General features: G+C 37.3%; 1 long non-coding RNA gene across 1 annotated transcript in view; it reads left to right on the top strand.

Annotated features, from left to right (window-relative positions):
* Positions 1–23,061, top strand: part of LOC128929400 (uncharacterized) — a 108,615-nt gene that overhangs the window by 38,286 nt on the left and 47,268 nt on the right. Inside the window, exon 2 of the long non-coding RNA XR_008475812.2 lies at positions 10,444–10,550. This is a non-coding gene — a long non-coding RNA (uncharacterized LOC128929400). The remainder of the gene's footprint in view (positions 1–10,443; positions 10,551–23,061) is intronic.

Below are 23,061 nucleotides of genomic sequence, written 5' to 3'. Positions count from 1 at the left end.
CATTAAAAAAATTACAATAATAATACATGTTTATTTTAACAACTTAATGAAGAAAAAAGACCCTTTTTAAAACATTAGGCATGCTTGGAAATGTAAATAATAGAAAAGCCTACTGCTAAGATTTGAATGTGTTTCTTCCAAAATTCATGTGTTAGAGACTTAATCCCCAATGCAACTGTGTTGGAAAGTTGGGTGTTTGGGGAGGTCTGTAAGTCGTAAGGACTGTGCTCTCATGAATGTATTGATAGTGCTAGGAAGACGGCTGGTAGGCGTGGGTTTGCTTTCTCTTTTGCCCTCTCTAACATGCAAAGACATAGTGTTCATCTTTTCCTTGCCTTCCGCCTTCTGCCATGTGGGGATGCGGTGACAAGACCCACACTAGATGCTGGCAACTTGATCCTGGCTTTCCAGCTTCTGGAAGAGTGAGAGAATAAATTTCTGTTCTTTAGGCATTTTTTTTATGGCTACGATATAATTGCTGAAGTTCCAAGAATCATATTTGAGTACAGGGCAGAAAAGGAGGAGGAAAAGCAGTTTCTGTCTCTTTTATCCTGAAGCCAAAAGATATCTTGGAATTCCTCTAGCAGACTTTCCCTTAGCCTCATTGACTAGAACTTGACTACATAGACATAGCTAACAATAGGCCAGGGTTGATAAGTTACTTTTGACTTTCCAGTCTGTACATTGGAAGGAAGGAAAATGGAGGCCAGGGGAGAGAGGAATGGCTTTTGGGAGGCCTTCCATTCTTTCTCTCAGCCCTGCTTCTCTGGTAGTAACCCTTTGATGTGTAGCCCTCAGCATATATATTGATATACACATACACACACAGAAATATATGTGCTGCTATGCACATATATTACTATTTATTTCATCAATTTATGTTTTTTGAAGCAGAATCTCTCTCTGTCACCCAGGCTGGAATGCAGTGGTGTGATCTCAGCTCACTGCAACCTCCACCTCCGGGGCTCAAGCAATTCTTGTGCCTCAGCCTCCCAAGTAGCTGGGACTACAAGCGTATACCACCATGCCCAGGTAATTTTTCATATTTTAGTAGAGACAGAGTTTCACCATGTTGCCCAGGGTGGTCTCGAACTCCTGAGCTCAGGTGATCCACCTGCCTCACTCTCCCAAAGTGCTAGAATTACAAGCGTGAGTCACCATGCCCTGCCTACATTTTGTTAATAACAAAATAGGACAAAATCTGACACAATATTCTGCTACTTTTTTCTATACATACTTGCCTGCTCTATAAAATGTGAATAAAAATCTTCATATGTGTATATGATATATATAATATTAACATAGTATATGTAGTATAACATATATGTGTAAAAATGTCCATTTGTCTCTATGTATAATACATATGTGTGCACATATATGTGGAACAGCAAATATTTTTCCTATGTGTTTTATATGTATATGTATGTGTATATATACATACATTAATATACCTTAGTAGATTCATCTGTAAGTGCATTTTTATTTCCATAACAGAGATTCAGTACAGTTATATTTTGGCATTTAAAGACATAAGCATTATTGCTTTTAAAAGATACTAAAAATATTGCAGCAAGTTACACCTCCACCAGCAAATTGTGCTTCTTTCTATTTCTCCATACTTTGTCCAGCGTTGGAGAATAGTGATATTTTCACGATTGGCAATTGGACAAGATACATCGACAGATTTATTACACACATTTGTAAATGATGAAACCACAGCTGAGAGAGCTGAACTGAGAAGCTCAAGGTCAGCTTTTACTCCGAGTTGGGAGGGTTCCTTTGTTTGGTTTCATTTGTGAATGCTGGTCCCTTCTGTATCTTAACAAGTGCAAGTTAACCTCAGCTACCTATGATTTTTAAGGCCTAAATCCTGTATTTTATTCACATTTTTCTTTAATAAAGCAATAAATAACCATAATTTATTTCCCTTTTAAGCAAGAGCAAGGCCCGTTTTAACTCTATTTTATCTTCCTTCACCCAAATTCTCTTCTTTACCATAGATATGAATTACAGTCTTAATTATAATAGTTGAGAACAGCTATTGGGACGTACATTCTAGCCATGACTCATGATGTTGCTGTCTTATGTGTTAAAAATAACTAGATCACTTTTTGTTGGGTAAATATGGTCTCTGATACTCTTTTGTGTTGTGTCTGATGTAGAGCAAGTATCCTCTGCCCTTTGGTGGATACTTAAAGATTAACACTGCCTCATGTTGATATTGATAGAGTTAGTGATGGAACAAACAGACGGAAATAGTATTGTTTTCATGATTTTCAAGACCGACACAAATAGAATTTGAGATGTTCTGTGAAGTCCCTGATTGTGTGCAGACACTGTACACATGGGAGTTGCTCCATGGGCTGACAATGCAGAGGCCCTTCTGCTACTTTCTGTAGGTAAAAAGCAACTTAGTACACCTGAGGTTTTCTCCTTTGCTTTTGTTATGTTTCAAAGCTTAGTTTTACTGTGCATGCATCCTCTAAGTGTAGTTTTAGTACATTTCCTTGTGAAGCAATTATTTATATAAATGTCACACACAAATTATTGTAAGAAGAACCATCTAAGGTGAAGGGTGTTTCTCTCTTTGCTTGAGTCCCTTTAGCTTCTGTATGAGATGCAGCACAGTAGCAACCACACGTGCAAGGCCATAAAGATACCATTTTAAAGTTGCTCCATCTCCATTCCTCACACATCATCATGTTTTGTCAAGAATTTACTCAAGTCAATTTACATCACTGGTAGATTTTATGAGAGGCACAATGTAGGAGGCATTGTTTTCAGAATCTGGTTTCTCATACCTGCATGATTGTATTATTAAGTGTTTTAATATGTATAAGAAGTATGTTTTGCATGCAAAAACAGATTTAACCATTTAAAATGTAAATTTTTTGTATTATTACTATACCGTTTCTCTTCATTCTATGAGGAAACAAAGCAAATTTACAATAAATGCAGTTAAGCATATTTTGCATTCATATAAGTTAGCATAATAATTTATGTGTACAATTTTAAAGCAACTTTTCATAATGAGAAATATGTTTCACGTTCAAAAATACAACATGGAAAAATCAATATCCAATTTTATTATGAAAGTGATTCATGGAAAACAATTTCACAATTCAAAGAATTTTAAAATTATGTGATACTAAAATCCTTGAGTATAATGACCTCATCTGAGCAAAAATTTTTCTATGGTATTCAATTTCTGCTTGATTATTTTTAGAGATTGTCTTTTAGAGCAGATGATACCAGTCTCAGGAATTTAAGAGTGTTAGAAAGTTTTCTTTTTTATGCTGTCAAAGTCTGCTTTACTATCATTGCCACATGTTTGTCTAAATTCTATACCCTGGAGGCACGTGGGATACATTTTATTTTCTTTCACATGACAATTCTTCAAATATTTGTGATTTATTCTTCCCATATGACATTTCTGTTCCAGCTAAACATTTCACTTAAACCTTTTCTCATATAGCAAGTTGTCTAGCTCTTTTATCATCATCATTACCCATCTCAGCACACACGCTTTTTTTCAAATGTTATTGCCCAAATTAATAAGTAATGTACTGATTCTCCTCACAGAATTTGAAAACAGCCACAGTGCAATGAATGAGTCTAAAAGTGAACTGCAAACAAGCTGCAGATGATGACTGGATCGAGAGAATGTTCTAGACTAATAGTCCTTACATCTGAATACTCTGCTTCTATTAATGTTGCTTAAGGTTCATCATCTTTTTGAAAATTCACAGTAGAGTGAATGTTCATATTGAATGGTCCATTGTCTAAGTACTGATTTTTAATTTTAATAGCAGAGGTAAAAATTATTAAAAAAATTAATCACATCCAAAACTTGAATTTATTTGCTAGAGAGAAAAATGAGAAATTTATATTATAAATAAAGACATTAAGAAGTCATTGTTTTTTAAAATAAGGCAATAACCATTATCTTTGCTTAAGTAATTTTGTTAAGTGAACAATTTATCCCTCCACTTACACTTAAATTGATTCATTGATTCATTTGGCAGACATTTAGTGAGGCACTGCTATGGGTCAGACACTCTGGCTGATGCTGAGAATATAATTGTGAATAAAAATATTGTTTCTGCTCTTATATTACAGATACTGTAATATATATAATATATATTCTAAAGTATGTGTGAGAAGAGTGACATGAACTAAGATAATTATTGATTGTCTTAAGTGCTGTGCAAAAAACAGGACATGTGAGGTAACTTAGTTTTTCTAGTAAATTGCCAGAATCGAGTACTGCTATCATAGGCTAAGAGAGAGGTAGTTTATATTGTGTCATGATAATTAACATTAATTGAAAAACAAAGGATATTAACTATACAAAGCGGTAATGCAATTTAATTATAATATTTTGTTTACTCTAATATCCTATATCTGTAAACTGAGAAGAGAGGCAAAAACTCTGTTTTTTTAAACATTTCTTGAATTTTTAAGATAAGGCAATCAAACTTATTCAAATGAAGCAAACTGACACAAGAACAGAAAATGAAACACCGCATATTCTCACTCATAGGCGGGTGATGAAAAATGAGAACACATGGACACAGAAAGGGGAGTACTAAACACTGGGGTCTATTGGGGGGAAAAGGGGAGGGCCAGTGGGAGGGGGAGGTGGGGAGGGATAGCCTGGGGAGAAACGCCAAATGTGGGTGAAGGGGTGAAAGCAAACAGAACACACTGCCATGTGTGTACCTATGCAACTGTATCGCATCCTCTGCACATGTACCCCAAAACCTAAAATGCAATAAAAAAATAAGAAAAAAAAATAAAACATAAATATGCTTTTCTCCTTTAAAATTCATTGGTCGTGACATCACCACAAATGGAGGAATAAGAATCTCCAAAAATCTCCACCAGAAAAACATGAGAAAACTGGCAAAAGTATCTGAGTCAGTGTTTTTCAGACCTCTGGAAATTAACCAAAGACTGGCAGGAATCTGGATGCATCACGTGCTAGGCCATAAAATAAGTCTCAAAAGATTAACAGTACTGAAGTCATACAAAATATGTTTTCTGACCACATGGAATGAAATTAGAGACTAATAACAGAAGGAATTCCGTAAACTCACAAATACGTGCAAATGTTTTAAACAACAAATGACCAATGGATTAAAGAATAAATCAAAAGGAGAAATTAGAAAGTACTTAGTGATAAACGAAAACCACAACATATTATTAAAATGTATGGGATGCAAGACTCAGTGCTTAGAGGGAAACTTAACTGTAAATGCCTATGTTGGCCAGGTGCAGTGGCTCACGCCTGACCTGTAATCCTAGCACTTTGAGAGACTGAGGTGGGCAGATTCTTGGAGCTCAGGAGTTTGAGAGCAGCCTGGGCAACACAGTGAAAGCCCATCGTACTAAAATACAAAAATATTAGCCGGGCATCGCGGCATGAGCCTGTAGTCCCAGCTACTCAGGAGTCTGGGGCAGAAGAATCACTTGAACCCAGGAGGCAGAAGTTGCAGTGAGCCGAGATTGCACCACTGCATTCCAGCCTGGGAGACACAGAGTGAGATGTCATCTCAAAAAAACCCCAAAAAATAAATAAAACCTAAAAACCTGTGTTAACTTCATCAATTAATCCTCTCACCTCTAACTCTAGAACACTAGATTGCTTTAGCAAAAGGAAACTAATTGGATACTTCTCATTGCCCTTAGGGTCCCCTCCGTGATCAAACTCCTCAGCATGACTCTGAAACTCACCTACCTCTTCAATGCGGGTGTTCACTTTCTATTTGCTTTTTACATTATAATCGTGTTAATCATGATTAACCCGCCCCTCCTTTCTTGGTCGTTGTTATCAAAGCTCCTATCACTCTTATTGCTTTTACTCCCCTTGTGGAAAAAAAAGGCACATTCTTATCTCTTGAAGTTCTTTCTCATCATCCAAGCCTCTGCTTAAAATATCACCTTCTCCAAAAAGCTTTTCCTGAATGCTATTTAAAGATTTGCCTCTTTTCCTCCCCATGGACCTGAGACTCACTGAGCCAGAGAGGAACACTTTAACTGGTTTCCACAGAGTGGATTTATAGTGTCTGTAGTTGTTTAGTAGTTTAGTTATTTTTAGGTGGGCTCTGTGGTTATTTTTTCCTAGGTCACAGGAAACGTACTGCAAGGTGGAGTAAAGCAGATTGTAGAAAGGAGAAAGGAAGGGCAGAGGAAAGGAGAAAGGAAGGGCAGAGGAAAGTGGCATTGCAAACAAAAGAACTGAGCTACCCCAGCCACTGCATAATCAGGCTGAAAGAGCTGGTTCCAAGCTGAGCAACACAAATCATGGTCGTACGGGCATCTTGGAGGTAGAGTACATTTGGGAAACAAGACCTTGTTCAGTTAAATTGCTGATGAGAAATCCAGATGGATTTTTTTTTTTTTTTTTTTTTTTGTTCAAGACAGAGTCTTGGTTTGTGGCCCAGGCTGGAGTGCAGTGGTACAATCTCGGCTAACTGTAACTTCTGTTTCCCAGGTTCAAGTGATTCTCCTGCCTCAGCCTTTCAAGTAGCTGGGATTACAGGCACCCGACACTACACCCGGCTAGTTTTGTATTCTTACTAGAGATGGGGTTTCACCATGTTGGCCAGGCTGGTTTCGAACTCTTGACCTTGTATTCTGCCCGCCTTGGCCTCCCAAAGTGCTGGGATTACAGGCGTGAGCCACTGAGCCTGGCCAGGTGGAGCTTTTTAGCAGGTCCTAAACCATTATGTTTTTTCCTTTTTTCTTTCCCTCTCTCTCTCTCCCCCTCTTTTTTTTTTTTTAAGCTTAGGACCAAATACATAAGTAAACTTCTTTTTATGAATTTGTAAAAAAAATACATTTTAAGTCCTCAGTATTGCTTGATTTAAGGAGATTTATTCTTAATTTTAAAAGAGTGGCAATGTAGTTAATGTATTTTGAATGACACTTCAGTTTCCATATTGTGCTTTTCTTTTTTTCTTTAATGCCTCGTGAACACTATAGTAAACACATTACAGTAAGATGGATTCATTCATATCATCTGTATTCTTATAATAGAAAATTTATTTAAAATTTCTTTCTTAAAATAGAAAATTTTCTTTAATAATTTGATTTACTTATAAACTTTGACTTCAATGAGAAAAACAATATTAATAATTTGTGTAAAATATCATCATATTCATTTAATCTGAACTATTCTCAACTATTTTCTTCCCATTATTTCTAAATAATATACCCATAGGAATTTTAATTAGATATGTTCCTCCTCACCTCAAGATTTTACTTTAATTGCAGTGTTGCCTTTTATCTAGCAAACACAATTTAAATATATTCATCAAAAGAAAGCAGTCTTTCCTTTCTATTGAAGTAAATATAGGTCAAGTTCAAAGGCTTCTCCATGATACAATTATTCAAATATGATTTTTCAATCACAGTATCACAGCTGGCCTTTTTCATTTGAAGTGATAATATCTGGAGACGTCTATTTTGTTAACTGATTCTTACAAATAAAAATTCCTTTTTTCCTCTACTTCAGTCTTATGGTTTATAAACTTTTTCTGAAAGACTACCCAGCTAACACAGGGGACCTCTCTCTGATGTAGCTAGAATGCTGGAACCTGAATTCTGGCTTTATCACTTACTAGATGTCCCCTTGAGTAAGTTGTTCAACCTCCTTCTGCCTTAGTTTCTTCTTCTGCAGAATGAGGATAATAGTGCTTATCTCAGAGAGTTGTATTGGTGGTTACATTTGCTAATCTTTTAAGATTCTTGAGCTATTTTGACACATAATAATGGTCTTGAGTATGATGCAAACACTTTAGTATTGATAGATACTTAGTGCTCTACTGGGAGTATATCAATGATCATGTTGACTAGATGTCAAATCACTTTCTAAAGTTTAAGGTCATCTTCATCTTGAAATATTTAGATTTTTGAGCTAATGCCAGTTACTTTCTGGTTTCTCCAGTCAAGACTGAGTTGAATACAGTAGGGGTGGTTGGAAAGTCTAATCTTGAAGAACCAGCTCTTCCAGCTAGAAATCCTAGAGTTGAGAACACCTGAATGAGTTATTTACCAGGAGTGGCAAAGGCAACATAACTGAAAAGAATGTCTGAATGATGTTCAGAAAGGAAGTGAACTTCAAATCCAGAGAAGTATTTTTGATCAGAAATCTGAGATATAAGAGCAGTCTCTAAATGGAAATCATAAGACCAGAAATTTTAAAGATATAGAATGAAGAGCAAGCAGAACAGTTGGTTCAGAAACAAAGCCATTTACAGTAGGAATGTTTAGGAAGCCTTTTCCATGGGATGCAAAGGGTTGATCTACTGACTTGATACCTGGATACCTTTGGTAATGAGTAGCTCAATATTTAAGACAGTCGACTTAAAACTATGAACAACCAGATGGTTAGAAAAATGTCATGATATTAAGTTAAAATTTTCTTCCCTCACTTTTTCTACCCCCCTGCTTTAAGTATTTATTTATGAAAATGGTAAATAATGCAAATAGCTGACCTTCCCTAATATGCGGGAAAACATGTAATAAAAAAGAATTACCATAAAGTATGATACGTTTTATTGGAAAGTACTCATATGAAGAGAGGCATATAGCAGGGATCCTAATTTAGTTTAAGAGCTTAGAAGAGAATCTTCCCTAAAAAATTAATTTTACAAAGTGATTTTTCAATGAAAACTCAGAGAATAATTAGAATTTACTCCATCAGAAGGAGAGCAAGCTGGGGAGAAAGTGTGCTCCTGGAAGAGACAACAAATAAAAAGTAGCTTTTCATTTGTTATTTGATTTTGTTTTAAAAATTTATTTTTTATAAATTTTTTGAGACAGAGCTCACTCTGTTGTCCAGGCTCGAGTAGGATGGTATGATCATAGCTCAGTGTAGCCTCAGCCTCCCATGCTCAAGATATCTTCCTGCCTCAGCCTCTCTAGTAGCTGGAACTACCAGTGTGCACCCACCACACCCAGATAATTTTTGATTTTTTTGTAGAGATGAGGCCTCACTTTGTTGCCCAGGCTGGTACTGAACTCCTGCGCTCAAGTGATGCTCCCGCCTTAGCCTCTCAAAGTGCTGGGAAGACAGATGTGGGTCACTGTGACTGGCCCATTTTTTAACATTTAGTTTTGACTTTGTATGAACTTTCAAAGATATGCTTTGGTTTTCAATTGCTTACACTGATGTGGCTTCAAACAATGATCACTTTATTCATATTTGCTCCTGAAACCGTGGGAAAAGGGATTTGAGATGGGAACAGGAGGGATGGCTCATCTTCCTTCCCTCCACGTGATGTCTTCCTTCTCAGCCTTAAGGTTGAAGTGGCGTTCCACTCATACATCTGGGACCTCTGTTGGGATGACTCCAATGTGTGGAAGTGGGCTGTGCTTGGGTTCTCACTGTTGAGCTGAATCTGGAACTTTTTATGATGCAACTGAGCACTGTTGAGGTAAATATAGTGCTTAATAGGAAAAAAGAAAATTCTTCCCAATGCATGAAAGGCCGAGAAATCCCTCCCTTCCTTTTTTTGTTTTAGACCACTTATTTTAGAAAATCTGCCTTTGTAAATTATCCCTCTGCCACTTTGAGATGTAAAATATTTTTAAAAGTCTATTTTGCCAGGTTTACCATTCAAAAATGCTCTTCTCCAGTACCTGGGAACCATCTCTTTGGAATGGAATTATGCAGAAAGAAGCACTCCATCTTCCAGTTTTTGTGGTGGGTAGGAGTCTAACTTGTGCAGGCGCCTTGCTCCAAGTAGCAAAACTACCTCCTGATGTAAAGACATGATAAATTTATTTTTCTTTGGTTAAGGCAATTATCTAACACAGATGGTTGTTCCAACTACCATGTAAATTTAGAAAGAACTACGTGGGACCAATAGCACTGTTGAGTTGTCTTACTTGAGGACTATTTACCTTAGAACGCGTATGTTTTGCATTGTATCTGCTTGACTATATAAAATGGTGAGATTTCTTTCTGTTAGTGTATTGCCGTGATGCACATCACATTCATTTAATGCCTGCCTCCCTCCTTCCCTCCTTCCCTTGCTTCCTTCCTTCCTTCCATTTTGACAGAGTTTCACTCTGTTGCCTAGACTAGAGTGCAATGATGCCATCTCGGCTCACTGCAACTTCCACCTCCTGGGTTGAAGCAATTCTCCTATCTCAGCCTCCCGAGTAGCTGGGATTACAGGTGCACGCCAGCATGCCCAACTAATTTTTGTATTTTCTGGTAGAGATGGGGTTTCACCATTTTGGCCAGGCTGGTCTTGAACTCCTGACCTCAAGTGATCCACCTGCCTATGCCTCCCAAAGTGCTGGAATTACAGGTGTGAGCCACCACGGCTGGCCCTTGATGCTTATTTAATAGTAAAACTGTTTCCCTTTACATTTGTAGAGAGAGGAAGCTATACTTTTTTTAATGGTTACTTTCTTTTTTTAAGGCAGGATCTTGCTCAGTTACCCAGGCTAGAGTGCAGTGATGACATCATAGCTCATGGCAACCTTGAACTCCTGGCCTCAAGTGACTTTCCCTCAAGAAGTTGAGACTACAGGTAAGCATGCACCACCACACCCAGCTAACTTTATTTATTTATTTAGTTAGTTAGTTAGTAGAGATGGGATCTTGCTATGTTTCTCAGGCTGGTCTCAAACTCCTAGTCTCCTCTCAGCCTTTAGCAATCCCCCTAACTCGACTTCCCAAAGCACTTGGATTAGTCATGAGCCACTGCACTTGGCCAAATTATGGGGTTTTATTTCTGCAACAGCTCCAAGAGGCAGGAAGCGAAAGCTTCCAGTTCTCTTAAGATCTGTGGCTCTGAAGTCTTGGGAGGGGACGTCCCATCCATTCTCTACATCTAGCACAGTCAAGAGCAGGGGGAACCTCTTTTATGCCCCGTAAGGAGCAGTGTATGGGTGAAGTGGGGAAAGGTGCTGGGGGACAGCTTGTATACTTGCCTGCTTTATCATTTCCAGTCTCAGGCTTCTGAATGGTCCTCCACCATTTCCCTGACATTTTGTTGTATGACTCATTAGTTGTATGTTTTTTCTTTTGTATTTGAGATTGAGGTCAGCCACAGTGGGACTTTTATATTTATTTACTTTTTAATGTATCAGCTGCTTCTTTGAGATTTAAAAAAATTTGGGATAGATGATATTGAGTGATTCAAATATACCTTGGAATGTCTCACATTAAATCTGTTTTTCATTTTAAATCTCAGTCCAAGGGATTCTGCCTATATTTTCTCTGAGCCAGGCTCCCTATGGAGAAGAAATTCTTATTTATGCCTTTTGTTCAGCTTTATAAGCTCATTAGGACCTCTGGAAATACATTCCAAAGGAAAGAAGGAAGATCTATAAATGATCAGAGATTCTAGTTTCTTTTTGGAAAGATTTATAGTAGTGGTTAATGCTTTAAAAATACTCGAACTAGTTTCCAACATCTCATTTTTGCTTTACATTTGTTCCACTAGTTCTATGCCTCTTTTTTCTTCTTTCTTGAGCATTTTGTTTCTCTGTTCTTTCATATTACCCCCAACTGATTTAAAACTTAATAATGCTATATTCATGTAATGTTTGTTCTCAAACAGCATATTTTACTTATTAATTTTTTTAAAAATCTTCTTTTCTTTGGAGATACTCTGAAGCAACACAAATACCTTGGAACACATTACATGTAATCATGCCTTCATGAGTGATTATTGTGGTTTAGTACCTTTTTCCTCCTTTAAATAGTGTCTAATTTTTAGGGCAATTTGAGTTTCACAGCAAAATTAAGTAGAAAATAGGGAGCGTTCCCATGCATTCCAACCTGCCCCTCAGATGGTCTCCCCACTGTCAACCTATCACCAGAGTGGTAGGTATAACCCATATACCTACAGTGATATATTGTCACCCAAAGTATGTAGTTTACGTTAGGATTCACTCTTCATATTGTACATTTTGTGTGTTTTGACAAATGTATCAGGACCTCTATCCACCATTATGGTATCATACAGAGTAGATTCACTGACCTAAGAATTTTCTGTGATCTTCTTATTCATTTCTCCCTCCCCCAAACCCCTGGCAATCACTGGTATTTATACTGCCTCCATAGTTTTGCCTTTTCCAGAACATCATAGAGTTAGAATCATACCATATGTAGCTGTTATGGTTTGGCTATGTGTCCCCACCCAAATCTCAAGTCAAACTGTGATCCTCACGTGTTAAAGGAGGGACCTAGTGGGAGGTAATTGAATCACAGGGGTGGACTTCTCCCTTGCTGTTCTCATGATGCTGAGTGAGTTCTCATGAGATCTGGTTGTTTAAAAGTGTGTAACACCTCCCCTTTCTCTCTTTTCCTCCTACTCCAGCTGTGTAAGACATGCCGGCTTCCCCTTTGCCTTCTGTCACAATTTTAAGTTTCCTGAGGTCTGCTCTTGCCGTGCTTCCTGTATAGACTGCAGAACTGAAAGCCAATTAGACCTTTCTTTATAAATTACCCAGTCTCAGGTGGTTCTTTATAGCAGTGTGAGAATAGACTAGTACAGTTTCCTTTGTAGATTGGCTTATTTCACTTAATAATATGCATGTAAGTTTTCTTTGTTTTTTCATGCTCCGACAGCTCATTTTTCAGCACTGAACAATATTTCACTCTTGAATGTTCCAAAATTTTCTAACTCATTCACCTCCTGATGGACATCTTGGTTGCTTCCAAGTTTTGCAATTATCAATAAAGCTATTATAAGTATCCATGTGCAGGTTTTTGTATGAATGTAAGTTTTCAGCTCAATTGGGTAAATACCATGGAATATGACTGCTGAGTCATATGATAAATATGGTTACTTTTGTAAGATACATCCCAGCTGTCTTTATAATGGGCTGTATCATTTTCTAATGCCACCAGCAATAAATGAGAATTCCTGTAGCTTCACATCCTCACCAGAATTTAGTGTTTGTAGCAGTTTCTAGATTTTGGCTATTCTAATAGGTGTGTAGTGGTATCTTATTATTGTTTTAATTTGACTTTCTCTTATGACATATGATGTGAAAATCTTGTCAAATGTTTATTTGCCAGGTGTGTATCTTTTTTGGTGAGTTGTCTATTAATGTCTTGCTCATTTTTAATCAGGTTTTTAATTTTCTTTTTGTTTAAATTTGAGTTGAATTTGAGTCCTTTGTAATTATATATATATAATCAGATAGGCCTTTTAAAAGTATTTTATTTGAATCTGTGGCTTGTCTTCTCATTCTCTTGAATAATTTAGTATTTTAATTCTGTATTTTTAAATCCCACAGATGACATTATTTTTATGATCATTTTTCTTCTGCTTTAAAATTCTGTTTAGATTTACTGATATGTTTAACGTTTTCTGTGTTTCTTATTGATATCTGTACTTACATCTTCCTTTTGGGATTATTTATCTTCTTTTTTAGGCATATACATTAGACATCCTATAGTAGAGGTAAATTGTTGGGAAAAATTCAGTTGTTTCATTTATCTGAAAGTATGTTTATAAAGCTCTTATTTCTGAAAGTCAGTTTTGCTGAGCAGATAAACTATTCCCGATAAACAATTCCGGGTTAATGGTCTTTTTTTGAATATTTTAAATGACATATTTGTATATAAATGTTTTGTTATATGCTTTCAGATTAACTGTGTTGTTTTAGAAACTTTTCATTTGTTTTGTTTTGGAATACTTTTAAGTTCTTTCTGCCTTTGGTGTTTTAGAGTTTCATTGTGGTGTGTTTAGATATATCTTAACTATTTTAAAAAAGTTTTTTTATCTCATTTTTATTTTTATGTATTTATTTTTATAATTCTGGTACATTGTGTTTTTTGTCTCTGTGGATTAATGTTTTTTGTTTTTTTTGGTGTGTTTTTTTTTACTTTGGGAGTTTTCTGTTTATTATATATTCATGTACTACTTGATTCCATTCCTACTCTTTTCTTCTGTGAGATTCCAATTATGTAAATGATTGACCTTCTTATTTTCCAAGATACAACCTCTACTGATATTTTCTAACTTATTCTCTCCCCCTCTCTGTCAACTGTTTCATGCCTATTTTTGTCTTGCTAACAAACAATTCAAATATTTTGATTTTTGAATGGCAACATAAGTTGCCACTAATTTATGCATCCATTGAGTTCTTAATTTCAACTATTTAATTTTTTATTTTTAGAAGTTTTTAATTCCTCCAAGTGGTCTTATGTTTGTTAATGTTTTCTTTTTCTTTTTTTTTTTTTTTGAGACAGAGTCCTATCCTGTTGCCCAGGCTGAGGTGCAGTGGTGCAACCTTAGCTCACTGCAACCTCTGCCTCCCGGGTTCAAGCAATTCTCTGTCTCAGCCTCCTAAGTAGCTGGTATTACAGGTGCCTGCACCATGCCTGGCTACTTTTTGTATTTTTAGTAGAGACGGGGTTTTTCCATCTTGGCCAGGCTGGCCTTCAACTCCTGACCTCATGATTCACCCACCTCAGCCTCAGAAAGTGCTGGTATTACAGGCGTGAGCCACCGCATCCAACCTGTTAATCTTTTATTTTGTGGCTTTTTAGAAAGATATATGTTTTATTCTTTAAGTAATGCATACATAACGTAATTTTATATTCTTTGTATGACAATTCTAATAAATTGTCATATAAAGTTCCTGGGAATCTAAATTTATTTCTTGCTGTTTTTATTACGTCTTTCATGTTGGCTATGTCATTGTATTCTTTGGTTTGTCTTCAATAATAATATTTCTTATTTTTATATAATAAACTGAATAAAAGCAGAAATACTAGGCATCATGTAATACAAACTACAGTCAAGTATAATCTTTCTTGGTACATTTGACTCAGTCGGAGCAGTTAGTCAACAAAGCTCTTTGTTTAGTTCAAAGAGCCTTAATTCCAATCTTCAGCGGCACATGATAAAATATTTATTATACATCACTTGAAAATAATATACTTATTTTGTGCCTAAATATTTTGTTTCATGATCACCTTTCAATTAAAAGAATTCTTTTCTTAAAGGAAGAGCCACAAAAACAATATTTTCTTTTTCCTTTTATTTATTAATTACTATTATTTTTAGACATTTTCTTTCAACAAAGGGACTGACTTTTAAAAAATGTGTGTTAACATCAGTGCATTACAGTAATTCCCCCTTTATCCTCAGGGGATATGTCCTAAGATATCAGTGGATGCCTGAAACCCTGACTAACAGTGAATATGCATAGTACGTTTTCTCCTATACATTCATACCTGTAATAAAATTTGATTTATAAATTAGGTACAGTAACATATTGACAACAATGAATAATAATAAAACAAAATAATTACAACGATATACTTTAATAAAAGTTATGTGAATATAGTCTCTCTCAAAATATCTCATTGTAGTGTACTGTGGGTCATGGAAGCCATGGACAGTGAAACCACAGTTAAGGGAGAGCCACTGTATTTGTTGACTGTTTTCAGTGAATGATAAAATCCCTATGCTGGCAAAGGTCTGAAGAAGTAGTAATGTCTATATCCTATATGTAGAAACTGGCATAACAATGGCTAAATTCCTTAGACATTTAATGGATGGCGTTTGATAAAACTACATAACATTTCAAATCTGTCTAACTCTTGAAATCTTGAGATAGCAATTATTTTAGGTATTTTATTAATAGGTACAGAGATGTTCACTATGGCATTTTTCATCAGTAAGGGACAGATTACTTAAGGCTGTTACATCCAAACAATAGAAGAGCATACAGCTATCGGAAAGTAAGCTAAGTTTTATGTACACTGTCATAAAATATATGTACACTATATTAAAGCAGAAAAATGTTGCTAACCATTGTAATCTTATTTTTAGTTAAAAATTTATATGAAAGTAAATATTCTTAGCAATTATACACCCTCCATATATATATTGTATTTAACATGAGCTTAGGAGATTTTTTCCTTCTAATTCTTTTCACTATAGTACCAGGGAAGTCTTTATTTATACTTTGACCTCAGTCTAGGGTTGTTACCATAGAAATATATCGAGAAAGCATCATTGCCTGGTTTTGAGTGAAAAAAAAAAATGGACTTTTGAAGTCCATGACAGAGAGATGAGCCTTGGGAGAACAAAGCTTTATATTCTAAGAACCATGATATATTGAGTATGAAAAGATATCGTTTATAACATAAATAATAGATTTGAGAAGGAATAGATGAAAAGCTGGATGACCCTATAAAGAGCAGAGAAACATACTGAAAGGATGCCTGGCTTAGGGATTCCTTAGCATCTCAGTAAACAGGACCATGATGAGCAATCAGTGGGAAGTAAGAAAATACATCTGAGGCAGGGCGCGGTGGCTCAAGCCTGTAATCCCAGCACTTTGGGAGGCTGAGGCAGGTGGATCATGAGGTCAAGAAATCGAGACCATCCTGGTCAACATGGTGAAACCCCGTCTCTACTAAAAATACAAAAAATTAGCTGGGCATGGTGGCGTGTGCCTGTAATCCCAGCTACTCAGGAGGCTGAGGCAGGAGAATTGCCTGAACCCAGGAGGAGGAGGTTGCGGTGAGCCGAGATCGCGCCATTGCACTCTAGCCTGGGTAACAAGAGCGAAACTCTGTCTCAAAATAAAAAAAAAAGAAAAAAAAAAAAGAAAATACATCTGGAAAAATAAACCCCACAGTATGAATGGGCATGATAACACATGGACCTAGGGAGGGGAACATCACACACTGGGGCCTGTCGTTGGGTCAGGGCTAGGGGAGGGATAGCATTAGGAGAAATATCTAATGTAGATGACGGGTTGATGGATGCAGCAAACCACCATGACACACGCATACCTATGTAACCTGTATGTTCTGCACATGTACCCAAGAACTTAAAGTATAATAATAAAAAAGTGAAAATATATATATGAGATCACATAACTGAAAACCCCTTTTTCTAGTTTTTGCATACTTATATTTTTGGCGATTTACAATAAGCAATAATTGCTTGAGTAATTTTTTAAATGGTCATATGGGTTTGCAATCTTTTTACTTCCCAAGGCCACATTGGAAGAAGAATTGTCTTGGGCCACACATAAAATACATTAACAATAGCTGATGAACTTAACAGAATCACAAAAAAAAATATCATTATGTTTCAACAAAGTTTAGGAATTTGTGTTGGGCCACATGTGGCCCCTTGGCCATGGATTGGACAAGCTTAATATAAAACATAAAAGGAAAGAAATACTGAATTTGGAAAGGAGCAAGAATGATCTACTGAAAACAGCTATGAGATTTGTGTGATTTGTTGAGTGTTTGTGAAGTTATTTTTTTAAAAGAAATTTTGTTTTGCTTAGTTATTTTCCAGGAAGTACCAAATGATAAATCATTAAAATTAAAAAGGACATAGATGGGAATCTTTTCTAATTGGCAGCACAGTCTGTGAGAAAATTTGCTTTGCTTTCTTTGTTTTCTAACCTTTCAAAAATAACTGATAAGGAAAGAAAGAAATGATAAGTAAATCACAAAGGTACCCACAGGGCCCACCTGTGAACTTCCCAGAAGAAGAGTGGAAGCCCTAAGGGTAGGAAAGTGACCAGGGATGAAAGTGGACCTGGAGCTTGAGACAGATGTGCTCTCCTGAAGACGTTTGCCAATTAATCCAGTGGTTGCTGTTATCAGCACATTTTATTTAAAAGAGATTGAAATGACTCAGAGTCTGGGGCTGTCAGTAGCAAGTAGCCAAAGCAGAGGCCATATGCAGTATGAGGACGTTAGAGGTGTGATGAGTATTTTCAGAGCTAATGGGGCGGTAGTGGGGTGGAAGCAGCTGAAGTTTCTTAATATGTTCAGAGAATTTCTGTTGTGCTTTATGGGGAAAGCATTTTTTTTAGATGAGAAAGCAATATAACCTTGAAAACAATGTGCATCACAATGATATTGCTAATGAAGCTGCATTGTTATTTGGGGTAAATATCTGGTGTTCGTCATCTCCCGCCAAGAAGATTAAAGACAGGAACACATGTGAGTGGGTTAAGGAGCAGCAAGTTTAACAGGCAGATGAAAGGAGAGAGGAGAGCGGCTCTCTCCGTTTTGTGAGAGAGAGGTGTCTGAAAGGGAAAAGCTGGCCTGCATTGGACTGCAGCAGATTTTATAGGCAGGCTTTAGGTGACGCAGTGTCTGATTTACGTAGAGCCCACAGATTGGTTTGACCAGGTTTGGCGTTTACATAGCAGGCAGAGAAGGCTGGTTTTCCCACCCTAATCTTATTATGTAAATGGGCTTTCCACTTGGTCAGTGCCATCCTGTCTGCTCGTTACTGTACACGTGGCTGGCAAAGAGATGAGAAGATGGAGTCGCCATTGTGATCATGCCTAGTCTCAGGTAGCCTTTTCCTATTGTCACAACTGCCATCATTCTTCTTACTTGCTTGTCTATGCCTGCAGCTCGATTTTACAGGCTGCTCTTTGTTAGAAAAGAAAATGATTTTGGGGCTGCTTTTTATTAAAAGAAAAACCTCACCAAGGGTTCCTGTATCCTCACTATTTGCCCAAGTACTTTCTGGGTTTTTTTTTTTTTTTTTTTTTTTTTGAGACAAAGTCTTGCTCTGTCATCCAGGCTGGAATGCAGTGGCCCAATCGCAGCTCACTGCAGCTTCTGCCTTTAAGGTTCCAGCGATTCTCCTGCCTCAGCCTCCCAAATAGCTGGGATTATAGGCTCCTGTCACCACACCTAGCTATTTTGTTGTATTTTTAGTAAAGACGGGTTTTTTCCATCTTGGTCAGGATGGTCTCAAACTCCTGACCTTGTGATCCACCCACCTCAGCCTCGTAAAGTACTGGGATTACAGATGTGAGCCACTGCACCTGGCCACCAGTACATTTTTCTTCTTCTTCTTTTTTTTTTTAAAATACATTTTCTTGTACTTTAGATTCTGCAGTACATGTGCAGAACACGCAGGATTGTTGCACAGGTACATACATGGCAATGTGGTTTGCTGCCTCCATCCGCATCACCTATCTCTGGCATTTCTCCCCATATTATCCCTCCCCAGCTCCCTACCCCCTGCTGTCCCTCCCCTGGTCCCCACTAACAGACCCGAGAGTATGATGCTCCCCTCCATGTGTCCATGTGTTCTCACTGTTCAACACCTACCTATGAGTGAAAACATGTGGTGTTTGATTTTCTGTTCTTGTGTCAGTTTGCTGAGAAAGATGGTTTCCAGATTCTTCCATGTCCCTACAAAGGACACAAACATCGTTTTTTATGGCTGCACAGTATTCCATGGTGTACGTGTGCCACATTTTCCTTGTCGAGATGGGCATTTGGGTTGGTTCCAGGCCTTTGCTATTATAAACAGCACCATACTGAACATATGTGTGCATGTATTTTTATAATAGAACATTTTATAATCCTTTGGATATATACCCAGTAATTGGATTGCTGGGTCAATACATTCTTCTTAATTCCTATATCACTGCTTTTGAAATTTACAGTGCGATATTGGAAAGGTCTCTAGATATTTTCTGCTTCAGCTTCTCCCTACTTAAAATGCTAGAGATATTCATTTTCCACAATTAATATTATATGTATATCATTAGAATAAATTTGATGGCACTTATGGAAATATAATTATTTAGGAAATTATTCTAGATCAATACTTAGTTTAAAAAACAAAAAAAAATATTATGCATATATCAGCTTCTTCTAGCTGGTGAGAAACCTGCCTTTCCTATCAAATGGTGACATCATCTCAGAAGGTCACAGTATGCCTACGATATAATTACCACTTTTGTGAACCTATCTCTTCTAGCATTACCATACATGCATTGGAAAATTCTACTGGTAAACACTGGAATATTTGAAGGTGATGACCTATTTTAATACTAATATTAATGTTGTAATCACTCTATTATTAATTTGATCTTGGGAAATAGGATGGAACAGACCTAATTAAGTGCAATTAGTAAAATAATCATCTTAGGTCTTTAACCTAGAAAGGGAAACAATTTTTTTAGCTTCCAATTTATTCAAACCTTAAATAATAATAGTTTTGATTCTTCCTTTTAATCAAGAAAATAATTGCTTCAATAATTAAGCAAACAGCCTTAATGGACTATACATACATTCCTTTCCCAGTGAGAGACACAAAACCAAAGAAAGAGACACTCATCAGCATATTACTACATATAATATCTAAGCTGACATACCACATTAAGAACTTTTATGAAACTGAAATATTTTTGTTGACCTAAATCTTATATTTTGTACATATTTAATATGACATATTTTTCATTTAATTTACCTTATACTCAGAATGTATATACTAGTTGAAAATAAGAAAACTAACTTCCATGAATGAGTTGAAGTTGTATAAAAGGAGACAGAAGCAGGTTGGTGAAATCCTTCAGAACCAAGTAGAATATTAAGGACTAGAATAGCTATGTAAGTACTTTAGGTATAATTTCTCTAAAAAAGGCCTGCTATGCTTTCATTGCTGTAGCAATTATGTGCAGATTTCCTGGATCACTGGAAATCCATGTGATTTTTGCAAATTCCACACTAGGTTTTGAATAATAACCATTAAACAGTTCTCTAGGACATTTGTTTTGAATTCACTATGCAGGGATTTAAACTGAGTGTAGTGCACACACTGTATTGCAGTCACTTATTCCAGGTTCCTGATATTTACATCCTAAATCCAGCTGTCCTTTAGGGAGTCTCAGTTACTCTCAATAATCCATTCTCTAAAATACTTATTCTAATTTTCATGATATTTCATGTCTCTCCATTTTATGAATTATTTTTATGCTGTAGATCAGCCTCAAGGGAAGAGAGCCTGCCTTTGGCACACAAAAAATCAAGTTTTAGACACAGTACTCTGAAATCTCTGAAAGTAAAGTTGTAAAAAGAAGATGAATGAAGTAACCGACCCATCATCTTCTCACCCACCCTCACTACATCCCACTGTAGTGAAAGGACGAGCTGTTTCCGGGCACGTGGCAGCAGTTGCTGATCTCCCAACTAAGGGGTTGAGTACTGGAATGCTGTGGCTGCACTGGCCCCAGTCCATAGAGAAGTCAACTGTGCTGGCTGGACTGGCTGCCCTGTTCCTGGCCTAGCACTTAGCTTCATAACTATCACCTGCACCAACAGGCTGAGGTTCTGGTACTTGCCCCAACCCCCACTTGTGTATTTTGTATTTTGTGTGTGTGTGTGTGTGTGTGTGTGTGTGTGAGAGAGAGAGAGAGAGAGAGAGAGGGAGAGAGAGAGAGAGAGAGAGAGAGTGAAAGTCTGTGTGCACGCATGTGTATATGTTTGGTCTGGACCAGCTTCTGCCAGCCCTTTGCCTCGACTTTCTTCCTTGTCTATACAGGGTAAACAAAATGTGAAATTCTGCCCTCAGCTGAGCTGAGTAAGGGCCCCTGAGGGTTGGCTGGAGATGTGTGTAGCATTTGTCCAGGCCTGGAAGAGTCTTAAGCCAGTGCTGGCAAAGCTAAGTATTGAGATGTTAAGGAGTTGATCCTACCTCTTTGTCTTCCCCTGAAGGAGAATATGGGGATAACATGGATGTGTGCCCACAACACTCTATGTGCAGAGCCCCTGTGGCACAGTATTAGAAGGTGTGGGTGGGGATTACCTGGAAGGGGAGATTTTAATGATGGAAGCAGGCAGAGCCTGGTAAGCGATTCTGTCAACAGAAAATTGCAGTCATGCAGGGACTGGGAGGGTTAGGCTGAAAAAACTGGGGCCATGGAAGGCCCACTGTGGGTGGGATGGAACTGATGTTGGGGTGGGGGTGGGACTAGAGGGCAATACTGAAAGGGTTAAAGAGGTTTTTGCTCCTCATGAGTTTGTTTGCCTGGACCCAGGATTGGAGGGCTTCACACCAATACCCTGTGTATACAAGAATCAGATTTATTTATTCATTTTTATTTTTTATTTTTTTGAGATGGAGTTTCGCTCTTGTTACCCAGCCTGGAGTGCAATGGCATGATCTCCGCTCACCGCAACCTCCGCCCCCTGGGTTCAGGCAATTCTCCTGCCTCAGCCTCCTGAGTAGCTGGGATTATAGGCACGCGCCACCATGCCCAGCTAATTTTTTGTATTTTTAGCAGAGACAGGCTTTCACCATGTTGACCAGGATGGTCTCGATCTCTTGACCTCATGATTCACCTGCCTCGGCCTCCCAAAGTGCTGGGATTACAGGCTTGAGCCACCGCGCCCAGCCTTAAGAATCAGATTTATAATACTTCCCCTTTTTTGTTATGTATGAACACTATAAACCAAATTATTTTGAAAAAAAAAATCAAGTTTATTTGAGCAGACAGTATGTTTCTGTGACTTTACATTACTTCCTGAGGTTTTTGGACTCTCTGTGACCTGAGAAGTTTCCTACCTAAAATATCTATCAAGTATAAACGGTCTTAACAAATGATTCTTCATCGTTCCACATTTGTCATTCCACTGATTTAATCTCTTTTTGCTCCCAGTTTTTTCTCCTCTAGATAGTTTTCCATAACTCTGAAACACATATCTTTCTATAGCATAATTTACTCCAGCTTTAAGAAATTATGTGGTTGCCCTGTTGCTAATTAAATAATGTATCTACTGCTCCTTCAAATACTTGAGACTATTCATTAAAATAATTAATTTTTAAAATTATTTTTCTGATACCATCTCACATTATCACCCAGTCTGGCATGCAGTGACACAGTCATGGCTCACTGCAGTCTTGAACTCTTGGGCATGAGCCACCTCAGCCTCTAGAGTAACTAGAACTACAGGTGCATGCTGCCACACCTGGCTAATTATTTTTTATTTTTATTTTTTTTGTAGAGACAGGGTCTTGCTATGTTGCTCAGGCTGGTCTTGAACTCCTGGCCTCAAGAAGCAATCCTCCCTCCTTGGCCTCTCAAAGTGCTACAATTATAGGTGTGAGCTACTGAACACTGCCTAAAATATTTTAAACATGTTCACTCTCTGCTCTTACAATATAAGCCTATGTATGAGAAATTGCTTTTCCTGAGATACCTCAAACAGAAATTCTTCCAGCTGTGACCGTAGTAGAACTCAATTTTGATCGAGATGCAGCATGGTTTAATTCTTATATTTCACTT

Source organism: Callithrix jacchus, chromosome 13 (genome assembly GCF_049354715.1).
Source record: "Callithrix jacchus isolate 240 chromosome 13, calJac240_pri, whole genome shotgun sequence".
NCBI lineage: Eukaryota > Metazoa > Chordata > Mammalia > Primates > Cebidae > Callithrix > Callithrix jacchus.
This window is presented reverse-complemented; position numbering and strand designations above follow the sequence as displayed.